This window comes from Mytilus galloprovincialis, chromosome 1 (assembly GCF_965363235.1).
Source record: "Mytilus galloprovincialis chromosome 1, xbMytGall1.hap1.1, whole genome shotgun sequence".
Lineage (NCBI taxonomy): Eukaryota > Metazoa > Mollusca > Bivalvia > Mytilida > Mytilidae > Mytilus > Mytilus galloprovincialis.
Genome location: NC_134838.1, coordinates 127,833,283 through 127,850,259, shown reverse-complemented (window position 1 = coordinate 127,850,259; position 16,977 = coordinate 127,833,283).

The window sequence follows — 16,977 nt, the reverse complement described above, 5'->3', positions numbered from 1 at the left end:
GCAGTACATATACGATCAATGACATGTGGAAAAAGTGGAAATGTGCGACAACAGGAGCATGTCTATAAACATTTTTGAAATAAACTTTCTATATAGTTGTCTCATTGGCAATTATACCACATCTTCTTTTTTATATTTCCATAATGGTCAATTAAATCGTGATGGTACATTGCAATGATGTGCCCCGCAAAAAAAAAACGTTTTTTAATCTGAGCATGGTACCTGTTTAACCCACTCATTAGACCAACTAGTAAGTCCCTTAAGGTGGTATCCAACACCTGGACTCAAATTAATTTGGCTCGTTTAATTTTCATAAAGTTTTAACAAAATATTTACTTTGACCCTTTGAAAAAAATATAAAAATTTCTCAAAAAATTTGAACCAATCACTTTCTCTGACAAAAATAATTGGTTATCTAGCAGTTTGACACACACTAATTTTGATCATTGAGAAGCTTAATATTTCCTTATCAATAAAGGCAACAGTAGTATACCGCTGTTCGAAATTCATAAATCGATAGAGAAAAAACAAATCCGGGTTACAAACTAAAACTGAGGGAAACGCATATAATATAAGAGAACTACGACATAACAGGAACACAACATTAAAATGTAACACACACACACAAACGAACTATAATATAACAATAGCCATTTCCCTGACTTTGTACAGGGCATTTTCAAATAAAAATGATGGTGGATTGAACCTGGTTTTGTGGCATGCCACTCCTCCTGCTTCTATGGTGATGTTAAATATAACATTAAAATGACAACATTATATGACAGGACTACAATACACATACATTGGAGAAAAAATATAATGACAGAGAAACAAATGAATTATAGCCAACAAAGGGTACCAGGTCAAAATTTAAATACGCCTAACGTGCGCCACGTCCACACAAGAATTACCAGTGACGCTAAGTTTGAAAGCCAAAACAAGTACAAAGTTGAAAAGCACTGAGGTCAAAATTCTTAAAAAATTGTAACCAATACGCCTGGGACAAGAACATCATTATTATTTAGAATTTAGAATAATTCATACCTTTGTGAACAGTAAATTTTATAAAATGATTATAAAATAGATCTACATGATTAAACTAAAGTGGTGACTAGCTATAAAATAAAAACGAACACATTACAAAAATACTCAGCCGTGTTAGCCTAACCCCAGTGTAACGCTAAAAATGACGTCAAATTAGAATATGTAAAACGAGTTCCCAGAATTTGTATGGAATTCAAGATTAGATTTGTATGACTATCTAACATTTATTATTAACAGTGAAAATTACAATACTAATTAATATCAAATTATAGTAGTAATTAGATAATAGTATTATCTAGCTATGTCGGTGTTTCTTCTGGAATAAACTGTAAACTAAATATATCGTGTAAGTTTCATAGATCCGAACTAAAATTTAATAAATGAACTGGATGATCAATTATCTTTACCAAATCACACGAATACAAAAGAAAAAGAAAAAAAAAATTAAAAACCAATTGTTCAGAGAACAATTGAAGGTCTTTCCACCAGTTAATATCTATTTTGATATTAAAATATAAAAAATCAGTCTAAAATGTCAGTTCATATGGCTTTATGATGTATAGATATGAATTTAAAGCAAAGGTCAATATCTAGAACGTCAAATTAACCTATGACCTTGACCTCAATTATAAGGTCACAAACTGAGGATTTCAAATCAAAAGACCCTAGTCTCTAATATGTATGGTTAATAACTTATATCACTTTAAACATAATTTAAGGTATGATAGGGGCTAAAACTCCCATTCATTGTTTATGCACCCTTTCAACTAAAATTATTTAGTTACCACATGTCGCAACTAACAATTTATACAAAATAATTTGTCGATATGTTATAAGGTTAATGAAAATGAGTGAAAATAAGACAAATTCAAAAATTAGAATATGACCTTGACCTTTGACCTTGACCTAATTTTCATTTTTTTGAAACCAAGGACCTCAAATCAAAAGATCCTAGGTCTCTATCACTTATGGTGTTCCAGTTTAAAATACATTTCAAAATTTCAAATACAAAAAGGGAAATAACTCTCATATGGAGCGTTCAAATTGTTTCGGTCGGAATTGGACAAATCATGCGAAGGATATAACGAGCAATTTTATAAAATAAATTTGTCGTAATCTTTTACGGTTGCGAAGGAGTTGTGGACACAAGGAAAACAGTGTTTGGGGAGATAACTCCTACAAAGAAAAGTATTCGGTTACGCAGGGTAAATTTCAAAAGCGCATAAACTGTTCGATATCATATACCAAATATCTAAGCGACATATTGCGAAACAAATGTTTATCGGAAGAACAAAATTTGGCGGAAGAAAAAAAAATAATCAAAAGAAAAACAATAGGTCTTTCCACAGAAAAGTGGAAAGACCTAATTACAACTACAAACGTTAAGACATTTGACAAAATCCGATGGCAATACAACGTTATTAAAACGTTTAGCTGATTTTACCCTGAGTTATCTCCCTGTAGTGTTAGGTAACACCTTAACAAACAAAAAGATAGTTTTTTTTAATAAAACAACAATGATTAATAAAAATGAACAGTTTGAATTTTTAAATTATATTTATTACATCGTTTATACATCTTTTTTTATTTAATGAAGATTAAAATTAAATTGTTTTTCAGGTAATTTAATAATTCACTGTATAAACTTTGTCAGCCGTAGACGCTACACTATTAACTATTATAACTCCTTTTCTAAAATAACCAGCACTGAAAACAGTGGTGCCCTTATTCATCGCATGATTCGGCCTGTACAGCACATTTTGTTCCTATTCTGGATAATAGGTGGTAAAAGTTATCTTCCTTGTTACCAAACGCAAATTGTTGTAGAAGGAAATACCTATATCAGGTTTTTAAATATATGTGGGTCCCGCCATCGTTAGCAGTGGCAACGATTAAATATCCGGTATGGCGCTTTTCAATTGTGACGGGTTTTTTTCCCGAATTATTACGCAATTTCAAAATCTGCCATATGTTTGGAAAAAACAAACATCTGCCATAAATTTGAGTTGGTTGGCGTTTAAAACGTCACATTTGTCAAGGATAAGGAATCTGCCATAGATTTTGGAACCCTCCATAGATTTGAGTCCTACATATATAAGATATATAAGTAATTCAAAATTAGCATTTGAATTCATTCAAACCTATCTGAATACGTTATTGTGAATGGTTGAAGAATGTCACTAATTTAGTTTGCTCCGTTCTTTTACGTGAATTTAATGGTGCGTTTATTTATGGGAATAGCAAATATTTGCCTTCACCAAGAGCGCTTCGATCCAAAAGAAGTGCCGTATTTTTCCTATCAGAATCTAAGTAATTCACGGGGGCTTGAATGTATACTGACACCATAAATTATTTCTTAAACAGTCTTGTAAGTCACTTTCAGGAACAAGGAAACACACCCAATGAGCCGTGAAAAGGGTAAATTGTGGCTAAATTGTAAACTACTAAAGTAAAAAATATTTAAAGTTATCATAAGGAAATACTATTGAACAAAAAACTAAAGTATCACTGACAGGGAAGTGTACAATAGTTAATTTTTAATACTGAACTAGCATGTAATATTATTTGGTCATAATTTGTAGATGGGATATAGTCTATGTATAATGGCATAGATGTATACACATACCCTCGTAACTATCAAAGGTAAGTATGGTTTAGTCTGTTTTGGCTTATTGATATGTCAGCTGGTGCTGTTTATTATCGACTCCTAGGAACCGATATTAAGAATTGAACGATGGACACTTAGGGCGTGAATTTTTCTTGCTACCTGATTGGAAGATATTACGAGACGTGAATAATCAAAATTTATTGATTGGTTGGAACAATCCAAACCTAATAAATGTCCTTCAATCCCGTAGAGTCTCGGATTTGTCGTCTCTTTTTTAGCAATTAGATTTTACACAGGTACCTTTTATCTTTAAATAGACGAATCTTCTGGAGTAAACAACAACGTTAAACGATACTCACTTCATAACGTGTGACCTCGCGTGTGTGGTAAAATTTGTTGATTGATGCACGTGGCTATTCTAGTAGATGAATTAATGTACAAAGCGAGAGCACTTTCCATTTTCATCAGCTAAGAGTCGAATATAGCACTTTTTGCAAGGCTATCGCTTGTTAACGTCTAGCGGCAAAAAATACTTCCTTATACAGGACACAAATTTACAGGTAAACGTAAAATAATGATACCGTACAAGAATAGTTATCAAAGGTACCAGGATTATAATTTAGTACGCCAGACGCGCGTTTCGTCTACATACGACTCATCAGTGACGCTCATATCAAAATATTTATAAAGCCAAACAAGTACAAAGTTGAAAAGCATTGATGAACTAAAATTCCAAAAAGTTGTGCCAAATACGGCTAAGGTAATCTATGCCTGTGATAAGAAAATCCTTAGTTTTTCGTAAAATTCAAAGTTTTGTAAACAGGAAATTTATAAAAATGACCACATTATTGATATGTGGTCATTTTTATAAATTTCCTGTTTACAAAATTTTTAATTTTACGAAAATCTAAGGATTTTCTTAAAGTATCTTTCTTTACACCAGGTCTATTATAGATCTATTCATTTTATATCATATATGTGTATTTCAAGTTACTAACAATAATAATTAAGTCTCATAATGCATGGTAGAATTGAAATGCTCAAATATAGCTGAATACTACAATTTTGTAATATTTTGACACACTTTTAGTATATTTTTTATTATAATTAGAAAGACTAATAAGCCAAATGAAACTTTAATTCACAGCAAAGCTATCATTGTCCAGATAAATGTTTTCCCATTTAAGTATTTATATATTAATTGACTTTTTGATTTTTTATGTTTAACTTTCTTTTTTTTATGTTAAACCGCTGTCTTACTTAAATAATTTGAGGGAAACTAATAAATGTATATTTGTAGGCTAGATCATCAGAATGAACAAAGCCAAAGACTGGTGTAAAACGATATGCATTCTTCCAATACAATATACAATATTTTTTTTATTTTCCAAATTAAAGGGCCCATTAAGAGCATAACATTAATTAAATCATGACATAAACATTACAGAGTGATTAAAGAAACATAAAATAATAATTCAAATGCATGAAGAAAGGATCAGTGGTCAAGGGGAGATAATTTTGATATATTTTAGAGTATTTTACTAATTTTCTGATTTTCTTAGTTGCAGGCCTTTATCCAGGTATGCACATAAAATAGATAAAAATCTGCTATCTTCATTAATCATGATCCATGAAAAAAGATCATTTATATTTAAACTATCTAAACTGGGTATTTTTTTATATAATCAGTGATATCTCTTCTGAGGTTATTGTAAATAGGGCATTCCAGAAGAAAGTGCATTTCATTTTCAATACAATTTGTATTACAATATAAACATATCCTCTCATGTCGAGGTAATATTTCATATTTACCACATACATTGGTAATTCGTTCATGTCTGCCAGTTTCTATTCTTAAACAGTGATTGCTAAGTCTGTATTTTGTTAACAAATGTTTTTGTGGGTGCTTTAAATCTAAATAATTTTCACAGTCAAATGACCTTTTGAATGAAAAATAAGTGTCCAATTTGCCTTGATTCTGTAAATAAAAATCTCGCATTTTCTCCCAATCATTTTGAAAATTTAATTTGAGCTGTTTTTTCAATAAGTTTTTAAATTTATTTTTTCCTAGATTTTTACATATATTTAGGTCAATACCCAATTTTTCACTGTAGAAAATGATATTAGACAGCCATGAATTATTGGAACTAGTTTGACCTTTACTTTTTATCATTTTTAACTCAGCATAAGCATTTTTCAATAAATCAGATGGAGAATTCTCTAGTCTATGCCAATACATAAACATATGTGTTAGCAAATTTATATAAAGAGGATATCTACCCAATTCAGACAGGACTGCTACATTTGTGCACATCTTTGTAACACCAATAATATACTTACAAAATTTTAAATTTAGCTTCTCAAACTCCCAATCTTTAAATATGTCATAAAGGGATAAATTTTTCCTTTTAGAAGTAATGTTAATAACACCCCAATTTTCACAACCATAAGTTACAATTGGCTGTATACAGTGATCAAATAAATGCAAAAGAGTTTTAATAGGAGGATTAGATGATTTCAAATCTTTATAAAGTTTAAAACTGGCCTTTTGACCTTTTTGGAATAATTGTTTCCTGGCTTCATTAAAGTTTCCAGTATTTTGGATGACTATGCCAAGATATTTGTATTGTTTAACACATTCAATAGAATTATTTCCTACATTGAAATTTTCATTAAGGAGTCTACCACTCCTATTGAATATTATAATCTTGGTTTTCTTCACATTTATTTCCATACACCAATCTTTGCAGAATGTGCACAAAGTATCAAGTCTCTTCTGAAGCCCTTCTTTTGAGTCAGATATTAATACAAGATCATCAGCATAAAGTAGACATGGTATCTTTTCATCATTTAAATTGACATCATCATAATTGTTAGATAATATATCTGGCAAATCATTAATAAACAGTTTAAACAATGTGGGACTCAAAACGTCCCCTTGTCGTACACCAACATTATATCTAAAAAAATCAGTTATTTTGTCTTCTACTTTAACACGCACTTTGTCGTTACTATACATAGATTTCAAAATGTTATAAAAAATACCATTATTTGTATGCTGTAATAATTTGTATAATATACCAATATGAATAACCTTGTCAAAGGCCTTGCGAAAATCTACAAAACATACATACAATTTACCTTTGCCTCTTTTAACATATTTTTCTATGAGACATTTTAGTACAAAAATGTGATCCGAAGTGCGAGCTTTCTTAGAAAAACCAATTTGAGTTTTGTTTATGATATTATTATCAGATAAAAATTTATCAAGTCTGTTATACAGAATGGTATTGAAAAGTTTGCCAAGACTATTATTGATGGCAATACCTCTGTAATTTTCAGGGTTCTGCGGGTTATCAGATTTGAATATAGGAGTAATGTAGCTCTCAGACCATTTATTGGGATAAATGCCAGATAGAAGAATGGCATTAAAAAGTTTTAGTAAGCAATCTTGTATATAACTCTGTGAAACTTTTAACATTTCATTTGTAATAGTGTCTAGACCTGGACTTTTCCCAGATTTTAATTGCCTCAGGGCTTTTTGGAGTTCACCAGGGGTGATTTTAAAGTCAATCTCACTGAATCCAAAGTTTTTCTTTTCTAATAGTTCAAGTTTACTCTTTATCTCTTTTATCTTGGACTTTATGTGTTCATTTTCAGGAATTGATGACAAGTCAGAGAAATATTTATACCAAATGTCACCATCTATGTTGTTTTTAGTTTCTGAATTATTTTCAAGACGGAGTTGATTGACAAGGTTCCAATAATCTTTTGGATTTTCTGATTCTAGATTGCTTAAACGGTCCAAAATATTTTCTCTAAATTCTCTTTTCTTTTTCCTCCTTAGTTTGGCAAATCGTTTATTAAGTTTAAAAAAAGAGCCACGCACTATCGGATCTTTCGGAAATTTTGACATTAATACAGCTTTATCATTAACATGTTTTTTCAAACTTTTTAAATCTTGGTCAAACCATTTTTTATGATTACATGTTTTTACCCTTTTCTTCTTATTTTTTAGTGATACTTTGCACACTTTTTCGTATATTGAATGAATACTATATGTGGCATCATTCACATTCTTTTTGTCTAAGATAATTTTGTTATTTAAAAAATATTTTAGCTCATTTTGTATGACAGGATGTGTAAATGATTCCTGGAAATTTTGAATACTTTCTGTGTCCCATTTATACCTCAAAGGAAAGTCTTTCATATGACTTTTATTTTTCTCCAATTGGAAAGATGCTAAAATCTTAAAAGTGATTTTGCAATGGCAATCTGAAAAATTTGCCTTAAAATCTGATACATTAAAATATAAAATTTGCTGGAGTAGGCTTTGAGAAACTAAAGCATAATCAACTACACTGCATCCATTAGGTTTGAAACATGTAAATTTACCCGTGCTATCACCACACATACGCCCATTCAAGATACGTAACTGATTACCTATACAAAATTCTAGCAAGTTTTTCCCTCTGGAATCAGTTATTAAATCTTTACTGACCCTTTCCTCTGTGAAACAATCTACATCATAATTTTCATCAAATAAAGGAACATGGGAGGTGCTGTCACCATCAATATAGTCTTTTTCTGACCCAGTTCTGGCATTAAGATCCCCTACTAACAGGATGTCCCCCATAGACCCATAACTATCAGTTATATCCTTTTCTATTATCTCCAGTAGGTCTGTTTGGCTTTTGGGAGCATAGTATATCAAGCACAGATATATATCTTTGTTTAAATTGAAAAATTCTCTCTTCAATTTTAGCCATTGGTATTCTGAGGTCCCGTTATTCAAAAAATTTACACCTTTACGAATTTCTTTACGTATGAGAATCCCTAGACCACCAAAATATCTGTTATTTGTAGATTTTGGTCTGCAGAATGGGTAGTACAAAAAGTTATCAAATTTCAAATGATTTTCATAACCAACATGGGTCTAAGTTAATAGAACTAAATCATTTTGTGCTAATTCTGATAAAAAAATTCTTATCATTTGACTTATCATGATGTTCTGACAGCAACCCCCCAACATTCCAGCTGCATATATTTAGACTAGTTTTCATATTGTATCTTACAATAATGTATATATGTATTTGTATATTTATGTGTACACACTACACTAGCCTTTTTTTTTAAATCTCTTATATCTGTATTTGGTTGTACAATATATTTGAATATCTATTACGTTGTATATCTAGATCTATTTTTAGTCGTACACAAAAAATTGAATAATTCACTCGATATGTTATATAAAAAAAATAGTACTAAAAAAAGTTTATTGAAATAATCTCTCTACCTGAGGATTATTTAGCTGATATAATATTCAAAATAACAACACAGCTCAGTACAATTTGTTTAAAAAGAAGATATCAATGAGGTTTGTACTATAGGTAGTTTTAACAGTCTATCAGTATCCTCTACGGCCACGTCCATAGCCACGTCTCACTCTGCCGCCTCTGCCTCCTCTACCTCTATAGGGTCGCCCTCTTCCATATCCAGTTCTGCCCTGTGTACTGCGTGGAGGCAAATTAAGGGCTTTATCGATACAGTCACGGATATTTGCAGCTAGTACAGCAGTTCCATCAGGAGTAAGATGAAATTGGTCCTGAGCTATATATCTATTCATCACTTGTCCTTTGTATGCCAAGTTGCTATTGTCGCATAGGATAACAGAGTCATCTCCCCTGAACTCCTTCACAGCGGGAAACTTGAAAAACAAAACACACCGATATAACATCCCTCATGATGGCAGTATCGCGGGATTAATCATTCTAATAAGTTTGATAGTCTTACTAGCCGAAGTAATGTACATTTGCAACACGTTTGAAGAAAAAAGCAGCATAGCACCTGTGATAACGCGACCTCTTCTGATTGTCTTGAACAGCATCGGAATTGTATCTTGCATTTAGTTTGGATACGAGAAAAAATCAAAATGAGATATATTTTAGGTAGCACTCCACAGTTAGAAAATAAAATTAAAAATGAGCCACAAATTGTTTTATCATCTCATATTCCTGGAATTCTAATACATTAACCTAACTGTTTGTGTTGTACATGTGCATATGTATGTAATCAGTATATTCCATAGATTTGATTTTCAAAAGTTAAAAGAGTGAAAAATAATTCCTTTTATGTGCATCCATGGCAACATTCTGCATTTATTTACCATAAAATATTGCAAAAAGGGGGGTGGACTGTCACATATCCCCCCAAAATTGGGATCAAACTAGAATTTCAATGCCTTTGAGTGATACCTTTTTAGAAACTGTTTTCATAAATCTTCCTTAAATGATCAAATAAAAAATGGGTGTCTTTCGCCTCATTTTTTCGTAATATCAAATCACAAAATTCGTGCGATAAAAAGTTGGAAAAAAACATTACAATAATTGCCGGACCAATGTATGGTAGGGACATGCAAATACGGACTGTCATACAGAAAACAGCCTATATTACATACATTACATAATCTTGATGTTCATATAAACCCAATACAAAGGCTATTTTAATACTCAGCTATCCAAAAATGAATTTATTGCACACTAGCTCTCATATTTGAAAAATCCACAGGGGCCAAAATGCGAAACTACACACCTAACTGTGGAGTGCTACCTTAGATACGGAATCTCATGATATATTTTTGTTTTGTCTTGGATGTGTAGTGTATCGTATCCTTAAGATAGCATTCCATGTTGATTGTAAGTTTTTTTTCCATATCAACGACAGTCTGGAAGAAGCCGTTTTATATAATATTTCGTGTCTTTCATTTTATGTGGTTAAAACATGTTTTTATCTTTTATTTTTCTAAATACCAATTTGTCAATTCTTTGTTTACCTTTTATGGTTTGATTATAATTGTGGTCACAAATATTTCTTCGTGGACGTACCTTGCTTCAAGCAGTCAAAACTTTTCGGACATTTCTCAAAACAGTACCTATCGATGCGTAGATAACAACTCACCTCTTTTCATTCGTCATCTATTACATAACGTCAGTCCTTTTATAGAACCCATGATTGCTGAGTACCCGCTTCTCTGCTTGATATTTTTGTCAGGAATATGGCTGAGGACATCGAATACGCCAGGTTGCATAAAAGACGACAACAATGCTTCTTGTGAAAAGTCAGAAATTACAGCATTATTGCAAGACAAAACAAGCGTAACGCGTAGACCAACCACTGTTCCACGAAAACAAGTGTTTACATACTGTATCATACTAATAAGTGACATAATAAATTTACCTAGACTAATCATTGAAGTACTCAGATTATTGAGGTTAATAGGACCTGAATTATTTTGGATTTCATCTATAACTACCATATTCGAATATATTGTGTTACTACTTGCTCTGACTTGCGGTGTGTTTTCGTGCAGTACAACACCAGTGTATTCCGCATATTGAGAATTCTTCATACGACATCGGAAACGTTCTGTTGATTCTTAGCTTTATCTTAACGACGGGATACTATACTCTGTACTTAATGGCTAAAATACTTCAAACCGTCACGAAATATCGAAGTTTATTCATTATAAAAGGCATTTTAAGGATTATCGTCCTATACAAACAAACTGTACAGTATATATTTTACAGATGAAAAAATACACGATAACATCTACAAGATCACGGTATTTCTCAGTGAATCATATATATGTCTATTAATTGGACTGATCAACTTTGGTTATTGGATTTCTAGTACTTTCATCGTGGTACAATATATATATAAATTCCAAAATCCAGTTTACTACAGCAATTTTCATATCGAAAACACTGAAAAAGTCTTGTTTCCTTTTGCTATGTTTCACAGATTCGAATGTTTTATGTGTTTTTATTCATTGTACAGGTCTTAATTAGTTTTGTATATTTTGATATTGGCCTGAAAATGAAAAACATTAAATATCCAGCCAGCAGTAAGCACTGACATGAAAATTCTGATAATGTTTAATGAAATATGCTTTTAAACATAGTTTTTAAAATTGAAAGCTTCTCTGTGTAATTTTAAAGGGTGTTTGAATCTTTAAACATGTGCTAACTTCAGCTTGATGCGATTCTGTCTTGTTAGCACACTCCCAAAAGGAATTATTGATTACTAGTATGATAGAACTAATCAGAGATATCAGCTTATCATGACTTACTCTAGACGCGCGTTTTATCTACTCACGCCTGCAGCAAAACTTGGAATGGCTTGTATGTATGTAATATATATTGGTTACTCTACTTGAAGGAAGTGCAAAGCAGACCACGAATTTGAAATCCATATCCTTCCACAGTAAAAAAAAATGGATGATATATATTCCCTCCAAAAAGGCCGAATACTCAATCATAAAGAAGTGATTGGTCTGAATGTATGTCCATGAATAAAGGCAACAGTAGTATGCATATGTTCAAAAGTCATAATTCTTTAAAGCAAAACCAAATCCGGGTTATAAACTTAAATCGAGGGAAACACATCAACTATAAGAGGAAAACAATGGAACAACAGCACCTCTGAACTACCACAAAATCTAACGCCACCATACATAGAATTGGACTATCTAACATTTTCTTATTTAGAAAATAATGGATTAAACCTTGTTTAACTATCTAAACCTCTCACTTCCACAGTTCCATAAAATTCCATTACGTGATGTGTGAACAAAACAAACAGACATTATAGGTAAAAATTTCAAACACTCAGGGTTGAAAAATGTAAAGTTTTGAAAGAAGTGGTTTCAGAGAAAGATGAAGAGAAAGATCGAGATATAAATTTTCCAGAAGATCTTAAAGGAGAGGCGAAACATACCAGAGGGACAGTCTCACTCATAGATTGAAAATAAACTGACAACGCCATGTCTAAAAAATAAAAAGACAAACAGATAAATAATAGTACACTAGACACAACATAGCAACTAAAGGCTGAGCAAGACGAACCCCACCAAAAACTCCGGGTGATCTCGAGTGCTCCCGAAGGGTAAGTAGATCCTGCTTCACATGTGGCACCCGAGAGTTTTTTACCATCCACAAATGGTTTATACCACTGCGCGAGTAAACATTTTCACAGTATTTTGGAAGACCCTATTTTACTGCAGACATGATTTGTATCAATCTAATGGACAATTCTCTCGTCGAACATGCAAGTAAGCTTGAAATGTACCGTTGCGTGTATTCGATTTTGTGAATCTTTTGTATCCAATACAAAGAAGGTAAGTCATCCGAGTTGATGTTTAATGTAATGTCCATTGAAGCTATGAAGAACTAATGATTTGCCAAAATTGCATCCTTGTCAAATGATATATTTTTTGTATATGGGATTACCTCAGTGCTCATAGTAGTACGATTTACATACAAGAACAATATGGTTTAAAGCTGTGTCTGCAGGAACAACAACATTCTTATCGGGAAGAGATGATAGACATTTAATAGCCTGAAAACGGACTTTGGTCTCATCACAGTTTTCCATTTATGAATATGACGTTTTATTAACGACCTGATTGTTTTGACCGATTCTATTGTAGTCATCAGTGGAATCCATAATTGCTTTGAAGTTATGGTTCCAATTGATGTGTGTGGGTTCTCTAAACTTAGGTCCATGAGATATCACCTTTCGTTGATATTCATGCTGAATTGTGTTTAAATCCAGATTAACAATATGGCTAAAGGGGCTGTAAATATAAAACGAGTCGGAACAGTTACATGTCAGATGTTTTAAATCAAGGTCCTGCAATGCAAGACCCACCAGCCCAGTAGTCAGCACCTCGGTGTTGACATGAATATCAATTATATGGTCATTTTTATAAATTTCCTGTTTACAAAACTTTAAATTTTTCGAAAAATTAAGGATTTTCTTATCCCAGGCAAAGATTACCTTAGCCGTATTTGGTACAACATTTCGGGACTTTGGGAACGCAACGCACTTCAACTTTGTACTTGTTTGGCTTTATAACTATTTTGATCTGAGCGTCACTGATGAGTCTTATTGAGACGAAACGCGCGTCTGGCGTATTACATTATAATCCAGGTACCTTTGATAACTATCCGCACAGAGATCAATAAAAAATAATATGATAGTACATAATGGCTTGAGACAGCTTACATATATACAAGCTACTGCAATGCAACCATAACACTTTTTTTTTCACAAATATTGTACTTTAAAAATAATAATAGGATGTGGTTTGATTTTCAATGAGACAACTATCCATCTAAGACCAAATTTCGTTGGCGTTTGCGACTAATAACCGTATGGCATTCCACCTGAAGAATTATCCCACGCTGCATATCAAATATAGAGCAACACAATGACCCGTTTACAACCATTCAAAGGAGAAAGACAACTGATTAACTTATAAACAAATAAAAGAAACAAAAACATTAATAGGAGCATAGCAACAAATGAAAACCATTGCCTAAATTTCATTCCCATTACACCATCGAACTGTAGCATAAAGTAATATCACAAAAACATGTGGCTCCGAGGAAAATTCAAATTGGAAAGTCTCTAACCAAATGGCAAAATCAAAAGCTGGGATGGACAACAACTGTAGCATGTTCTACCATTGCACTTCTCGCCATACCGTTGTACGTTAGCGTGTAATAAAATCGCAATTAAGCGTTTTACAGGATTTTTTTAAGTCCTGCATAAGCATACTGCTATGTCATGTTTGATTAACACAAAATATAGAAGATGCGGTATGATTGTCAATGAGTCAACTATCCACCAAAGTTAAAACGAAGTTGATCTAATCAAATTATAGGCAACTGTATGGCTTTCAAGGATGAAAAGCCAAAAACCGTATAGTCGACCATAAAAGGCCCGACATAAAAAATATGAAACCATATAAATGAGGAAACTATAACTGCCTAACTTATAACAAAACAATTAAGTCAGTTTATCAATCCTTTTCTAACGCCAATAAACCGTGACATATGTGGAATGTGGTTTTTATTCTTAAGGCCAGTGTCTCATGTGTGCAGATGCATACAAATAATTGGACAGTTTGTCGGTCAGTTTTGCGAATTATGACGCCCAATTTTCTCCATTAGCCTTCTCTTTTATTTCGGACTGCATTCAGACGAATTAAATGATTCCGACTAACAAGTGTGAAAGATGAATTAGTGGTAAAATTATAAGTTACTTAAGAAAGGATATATAAATTTGTTATAAGGAAGCACAATTCACAAAAGACTGAAGTATCACTGACAAGGAAGTGTATAATAGTTAATGTTCACTTCTGAATAAGCACAATATTATTTGGACGTTATATGTTGATAGAACAATATTGAATACATGTACAAATGAAATGTTAGCATGAAATATTCATTTTATATTTATAAAGGCATAGACATATATATATATCCTTGAAGAAAGTGTGAGTAAGTATGTTTCTGACTGTTTTGCTTACTAATATGCCAGCTGATGCTGTTTTATCAACGTCTAGAGGCAAAATATACAAACATGTATTAACTTCACTAGCGGGCCTATTCAAAGCCTTCCATACTAAACTCTTTATTTAAAACAAGATTGAAATTGTGTACACCAGACGCGCGTTCCGTCTTTAAAAGACTCCTCAATGACAGTTGAATCAAGTTTCTGTGATTTTGGTATGACGCCAATTTCACTGAACTAGTACGCCATTTTATTTCTGGCCTGGTGAAGCCCGCCTCCGGTTGCGGTATTTTCTAGCTATGTTAGAGACCCTTTAGTCTCATATTTTATCTATAACATACTAAAACGTTTAAATTTAACCAAATTATAAAAATTTCAAAAGAAGCATTTAAACAGTGAATCGTCTATCTATAATGTATCATCATTTCGTTCGTGTTGTAGACCAGACACAATATAGTTATCTATCGAGATGACCTCCGAAGACTGTCGACTATCTTGTAAGCCGATATAGTTATAAATAATGAAGACAATAACAATCAAAACCAAGGAGTAAACAAAGACTCACAAAACCAAGGGACATTTACATCAACAGTTATAAATAATAAATAAGAAACAAAACCGGGAGTGAAATCGGGTGCTCCGAAAGGGTAAGCATTTCCTGCACCGTATACGGCATCCGTCGTGTTATTTCTTTGTTCAGTTCGGTAATGATGGGAGGTTATAGGACTTAGGAAGAATATCAGATATGATTTCAGACACTTTTGTCATCATGACCAATACGGTTGTCCGACGATTTCTTACTCCCGATTATGACATTTTGACTGAATCTAGATTTGCAAGACAGGTGGCGGTGACTTTGTCTCATTCTTTGAATATTAAACGGACGGCGTAATCACGAGTTGTTATTGAATATATGTGTCACAGATTGTCACGGATATGATCAAATGATTGTATCTACAATCCCCTGAAATATGACATCCCCGAACGAGGCTCTCGCCGAATTTGTACTTACTTCAAATTACCATAAGGTATGTCGGTTGCCACCTGTAGAGCAAAATCTCGTTACCCTTCCAAAAGACCATATATTATCCCAAATTATTGTGGGTTTGCTCAATCATAAGATATCTTTGTAAAATATAATGTATAAACATCCATTGTATATTTGTAGAAGGGAACTAGATCTTCAGGATGAACAAAGCTAAAGACTGGTGTAAAGCCATATTCATTCTTCCCATGACAGCTGGAAACTGTAAAAACATAATACACCAGAATTACATATCCCATGATGGAAGTATTTCAGGATTAATAATGCTAACGAGTTTAGTAGTCATGCTGGCTGAAGTAATGTACATTTGCAACACGTTTGAGCAAAACAGCAGCACAGCACCTGAGATATCCCGACCATTTCTGATTGTTTTGAACTGCATTGGAATTTTGTCCTGTATCTCAGTTGGGATACGAGAACAAATACGGAAGAGATATATTTTAGATCCTGAATATCACGATAAAAGCAAATCCCTTAAATTGAAATTCTTATGTTTGTTTTGTCTTGGATGCGTAGTGTTTCGTATCCTCAAGATAGCTTTCCATGTTGAATGTAAAGTGTTTGTCCGTTTCAACGACAGTCTAGAAGGAGCAGTATTATATGATATTTCGTGTCTTTCGTTTTATGTGGTACAAACATGTTTTATCTATCATTTTTCAAAATACCAATTCGTCAATTCTTTGTTTACCTTTTATGGTTTGATCATAATTGTTGTCACAAATATTTCGTCGTGGACTTACCATGCTACAAGCAGACAAAATGTTTCGGACACTTCTCAAAACACAACGTATCGTTGCACAGAAAGCAACACATCTCTTTCAATACGTCAACTTTTACATAACGTTAGTCCTTTCACAGAACCCATGCTCGCTGAGTACCCGCTACTATGCTTGATATTTTTGTCTGGAATATGGCCAAGGAC